This window comes from Camelus ferus, chromosome 20 (genome assembly GCF_009834535.1).
Source record: "Camelus ferus isolate YT-003-E chromosome 20, BCGSAC_Cfer_1.0, whole genome shotgun sequence".
NCBI classification, from domain to species: domain Eukaryota; kingdom Metazoa; phylum Chordata; class Mammalia; order Artiodactyla; family Camelidae; genus Camelus; species Camelus ferus.
Window position 1 is genome coordinate 36,515,288 of NC_045715.1, and position 5,933 is coordinate 36,521,220.

At 40.1% G+C, this 5,933-nt stretch overlaps 1 long non-coding RNA gene across 1 annotated transcript in view; it reads left to right on the forward strand.

The window, feature by feature from the left end:
* Nucleotides 1-298: 298 nt before the first annotated feature.
* Nucleotides 299-5,933, forward strand: part of LOC116658123 — a 9,543-nt gene continuing 3,908 nt past the window's right edge. The window contains exon 1 of the long non-coding RNA XR_004313295.1: nt 299-310. This is a non-coding gene — a long non-coding RNA (uncharacterized LOC116658123). The remainder of the gene's footprint in view (nt 311-5,933) is intronic.

Sequence of the window (5,933 nt, forward strand, 5' to 3'; positions counted from 1 at the left end):
AAATTGAAGATCAACACACAGCCAGTAAAAGTCTACAACATTAAGCATAAAGCCCTACTAGATAGTCAGGAAAAAAAAAAAAAAAACTGCAGATAACTTGGTGGTAAGATGGACAAGGAATTCACAGAAAATAGTGTTGAAATTGCCACATCATACACAAAAATGCTCAACCACACAAGTTAAAAGGGGAATTAAAACTATAACACTTTTATAACTTTCTAAATGTCATTAGGTTATAATTGCATATAATGATAACATTTTCTAATATAATGGGTAGAGATGCCGTTTTTCATCCATCTTATTAGGAAATGTCTTAAAAGGCTCGTAAGTTCTGGGGAAGGTATGGGGAGTGGTGGGGACTAACACAGAGCAAGGAAGAACTGCTGCATCTGTTTGGTAAGTTATCTGACGATCTGATACAGTTCAGACACATGAACAACCCCGCTTTGGGAACCAATCATCCACAAGAATGTGTATGAATATTTTTGCAGCATTGTTTTTGGGAGGATGGATAGTTAGCATACTCATCAAAATTCATATGTATCGATCAAAGGTAAGGCAGAGAATGTTGTGTTATGACCCCAACATTGGAAGATAAAAAAAAAAAAAGTGTGTCTCTCTATGCTTTTTTTTCTTTTCATTCTGATATAGAGAATGATCTTAAATCCTGCATACCACTCTGTCACATTGCCAATACTGATTGAGTTACATACCTCAGAAATATTGTGGGTTTGGGTACCACCACGGTAAAGCAAATATTGCAATCAAGTGGGCCACACGAATTGTTTGGTTTCCCAGTGCATATTAAAGTTATGTTTATACTATACTGGAGCCTATTAAGTGTGTGATAGAATCATGTCTGAGAAAACTAACGTACATACCTTAATTAAAAAATACTTTATTGCTAAAATGTGCTGACTATCATCTGAGCCTTCAGTGAGTCATAATCTTTTTGCCAGTGGAGGGTCTTGCTTCATTGTTGATGGCTGGTGGCTGATCAGGGTGGTGGTTGCTGAAGATTGGGGTGTGTGAAAAATTAATAAAATAAGACAGCAATAAAATTTGCCACATCCGTTGACTCTTCCTTTCATGAATGGTTTCTCTATTGCTAGCATGCTTTGCTCCTTGGCGGCATCTTAGAATAGTAGAACTTCTTTCAAAATTAAATCAATCCTCTCAAATCCTCCCTCTACATTATAAACTATATTTATGTAGTATTCTAAATCCCTTGTTGTCATTTCAACAATCTTCCTAGCATCTTCACATAAGTAGATTACATCTCCAAAACCACTTTCTTTTCTCATCCATAAGAAGCAACTTCTCATCCGTTCGAGGTTTATCATAAGATTGCAGCAATTTAGTCACATCTCCAGGTTTCATTTCTAATTCTAATTGCCTTGCTATTTCCACCACATCTGAAGTTATTTCCTCCATTGAAATCTTGAGCCCTTCAACGTCATTCATGAGGGTTGGAATCAGCTTCTTCCAAACTCCTGGGAATGTTGATAATTTTACATCTTTCCATGAATCACAATTGTTCTTAATGGCATCTAGAATGGTGAACACTTTCCAGAAGGTTCTTAATTTCCTTTGCCCAGATCCATCAGAGGAATCACTGTCTGTGGCAGCCAAAGCCTTATAAAATGTGGTTCTTCAATCATAAGACTTGAAAGTCAAAATTCCTCCTTGATCTGCAGAATGAATGTTGTGTTAGGCATGAATTCAGTGTTAAGTTATTGTGGGTTTTAATATACATTAACTGGATGAATGTTGATTCTCTTTTTTCATTCTTATTAGATTATACTCAAATATTCTCTTGTTGAAGTACCTCTTTTAGTCTAAGCCCCCCCTTTTCCTATTGCTTTGTATTCCTTTTTTTTTTATTATTATTAATTTTAAATTCTGAACGAGCTCTTTGTCAAATACATGTATTGCAAATATCTTCTCCTATTCTGTTGATTGCATTTTGGCTCTCTTATCCCACCAAAGGAAAACAAAAAAAAAGAAGGAAAACATGAAGAAAACCTTTGTGAATTATGGAATATTATTAGGAGAAACACCTATGCATTAGTGGAATTCCAGAAGGAGGGAGAGAATGTCAAAAGAGTCCTGTGTACTCTGCGTTCACCATCCGTACAGAATCTGATCATCTCTCATCATGTCCACCACTCTTTCCCCATCTCCTTTAGACTAGAAGACTGAAATAAGTCCCTAAATAAACTCTATGTATCCGTTCATGCATTCCCCAAATCTACAGCCAATTTTTTCACCCTGGAGCCACCATGAACCTTTCTCAATGTGAAACAGATCAGTTCACTCCCCCAGTTTAAATCTTTGTAATGGTTTCCCATCATACTTAGAACGAACCTCAAACTCATTACCTTGGCCTTCAGAAAAAGTTGCTCTGTCTCCTCTCTACCTTAAGACTGTCCCATTGCTCACTCAGCTCCAGGTGCGTGGGTCTTACCGTCTTCTAGTACGAGGGTGCTTACGCACCTCTCAGGTGGCATGCTCCCTCCCTCCCCTGGCTGAATGACCCCTCCTTGGGTGTGCCTTTCCAGACCAAACCAACTGAAGTAGGGCCCCTTACTCCATTTCTGTACACATTCTCTACTTCTTCTAATTTGCTTTATTTCTTTGAACTGGTGTTTAACTTAGTTGCCTCTTTGCTGTTTCACTTCATTGTCATCTGTGTGCCTATCCAGCCTGGAGCCTCTCTCAACGCAGTGGCTTCTTTCCCCTTGCTCCTAACTGCATCTCCAGTGCCTGGAGTGGTGCCTTGTGGGTAACGTAGCTCCACAATAGATGTTGGTTTTGACAAAGAAACGGGTAAGAATGAATCCTGCTTATTTTCTGGCATGTTCTCTCATTTGATAAGTTGGGGAAGATAATTTTATCTGGAAAGCAACAGCGTATAGTATAATGATGGAAAGCCCTGGAGCCCAATTGCCTGAATTAAAATTCAGTCTTTTCAGGTGTGGTCTTGTGTGATTTTGAATAATTACTGAACTTGTCTGTACCTTAGTTTTCTTCCAGTGAGAAAAAGGGTTAATAGTGGTACTGCCATACAGAGTTGTGAGAACAGTGTCTGGTACTTAGCAAGCATTAAGTAGGTGTTGGTTATTATTAATTAATAATTAATTAATCCCTTTAATTTACATTATTCTAATTCTTCTTCCTCAGACTGGTGGTTACAGACATGTAGCACTAAATCAAATCCCTAGTTGAAAAAGAAAAGCACAAGAGTCTTTTTTTCCCTCTTTTTCCTGGACTGTTTCTCTGGCTAGACCACTGGGTGTTTATAATTGATGTTGTAACTCCTACTCTCCTTATCAGAAGTTTCAGCAGAGCCCTGAATTTGACACCCTATCCTTTAATTCACTTGGTTATATAAATACTTTAGAAGAATCTGGCATCCTCTTAGCTAAACCCCATTCTTTAGTTCATTGTATTCGTTGGCCTTCATGAAACTAATTTAATTTGGAAAACAATTTGACAGGACCAGTACTCATTCTTTAATCACATCCAACAGATTCAGATAATTGAATGCGTTAAGCTAAGCTTTATCCTTAGTGGCAACATTAATCCAATCTCCGTAGCAGAAACTTTGTGATAGCAAAAACTTGCAAGTTTGCTTAATTAAAAATGAGTAAGATTTCTAGAAACACAACACTTTTTTTAGCATGTCAATCTATTTAAATTTTATTAGAAAAATTACTAGTTAGAATATAGGACAATTTGAATAATGCGTTAAGTATAAGGAAGAAAACAAAGCTAAATATGTTTAATGATATCTTTCTTCTAGTAACATAACCCCTAGAAGGAAAAATATATAACCACACTTACAATTACAATCAAAGGTAGAAGAAATAGGTACCCGAAAGGGGGGTTTCCGTAAATTACGATGTGAGGTGAATAGAAACAATATTTTTTTTCTGAATAGTTGCACTAAGGAAATCTTTATTGAAGGATAGTGTTTGAGGAGAAAAACGTAAGGAAATATTATAATAAGGAATATGTTAATGTAAATAATAACTCAAATAAGGAAAGTTATTCAGCTGATCTGGAAGGAAAGGGGACATTCTAATACGGAGAAGCCTTGTAAGTAAAACTATCAAGGCTGAGAGCTTGGTACATACATGGAGCACAGCAAGAAGCCACTTGGACTGTAGCTTCTAAATAGAGAAAATTTCTAAATACATTTGTAAAAGTACATAGTCGCATATTAGGAGCCAAGGTTGGTTGGACTTTATAGTCAAAGAAGAAGCGCTGTATTGGGGGGAAACTGGTCAGCAGTAGTATGCAAGTTGGCTTATACACGGGAAGGGCTGGTGGCAGGATGACCAAGTAGGAGAGCGTCCCAATCTGAGAGACAAGACAGTGTGGACCGTGGCTTTACCTGGAGCAGAAATGGGGGGAAAGGAAATAGAGGTGAAACTGATGAGTCCTAGAAACTGACAGCACGCTGTGTCAACTCTAGGAGTTTCAACATAAGCTTGTGTGCTTGGAGAACCATTGGTCAGACGGAAGATCCTTTCTGCAAGATGGAAGCGGCTTCTGGGCGAGAACTCATCTCAGGTGAAGAAGCTCCTTATTATGAACAGACCCTGTGGAATATTAGTGGCCAGAAGAAGGAGTCATTCAGAGCACAGAATTGTAACTACAAGAGCTATTTTGCTAAAACCTCTCAAAATAGTCCATCTCAGTAAGTACTTTAACCCACCTCCTGGATACCTAATGTGGGCAGCATGGCTGCTCTAGGGCATCAGCTTTGGTGCCCATGAAGGTGGCACCGGCAGGAGGAGAGACTGGATTCTGCAGCACGAAGCCCCGAGAAACCTTACTACAGCAAAACTTCCTACTGAAGTCTGCCTCGCCTTGAGATTCTCAAAAATATTTGGCCACTGATTTTTTTTCTGAAAACTGTTCATAGTTCATGGACGGATGATGCTTCATATCTTACTTGCAAAATTGCTGGATTATCCAAGCCTTTGCAAATGTTCCCTAGAAGTTACCCAGTAACCTGAGCAAGAAGGCTGCTGATTTTTCCCAGTGATCAGAATAGTACAGGGGGAGAGTCACCCGAGTGATTGGAGAGAGTGGCTTTAGAGACCAGAAGACCTTCTCCATGCGGTGTTAGTCTTCAGGGCTTTCTTTCCCCCCTGTGTCTCACCCTCATTTGCTGCAACTGCTCTAATGTTGAAAGCCTTCCAAGCCAAGCCAGCTCTGAACTCCCCACCAAGCCACCTTCCCTCCTTCACTCCAGACCACATTTCTCTAATCTAAGACCCTCACGCTGTGGGCAGGCTTTAATGGATCTATCAAAGATACCTTTGGGAGCACTTACTCAATTCACAAAGGTCCCACTGCTCTGAAAACTGCTTCAAAACCTACAAATGTGGGCTGCTGCCCACGTGTGGGGACTGTTCCTCCACACCCAACCATCGTCAGTCAAATCAAGAGTAGACACCAGACTAACACTGAGCCCCCAAGATTCAATTTATCCAAAATGCGCTTAGAACAGAGCTGGTCTTGTTCCTTCTGGAATGTTCATCTGGAGGGAGGTGACCTGAACTCAGGAGCTGAGGCCAACATTGTGTGGCACCCAAATTCCCAAAGAAGTGCAGACACAGAGAAACAGGAGAATGTCGGAGAAGCAAAGAGAGACAGCCCAGCCTCAGAGGGGGTGGAGGGGCGTGGGGGGGATCCAGAGAGAGGGAGAATGTTTCAGAAAGTTTTCTTCTCTGATCGCTTCCCCCTGTAAGGTGCCCCTCCTCTCTCTGATGCTGGTTGTTCTCTTTCTCCTCGGGTTGAGAGAGCTCTCCATGACTCTACGACAAACTACCTTATGCAACTTGGAAGCATGTTTCCGATACCTGCAGCCAGAATGCCCCTCATTAAGACAGAGCTGTAATGAATAAGCAGGTCACTTC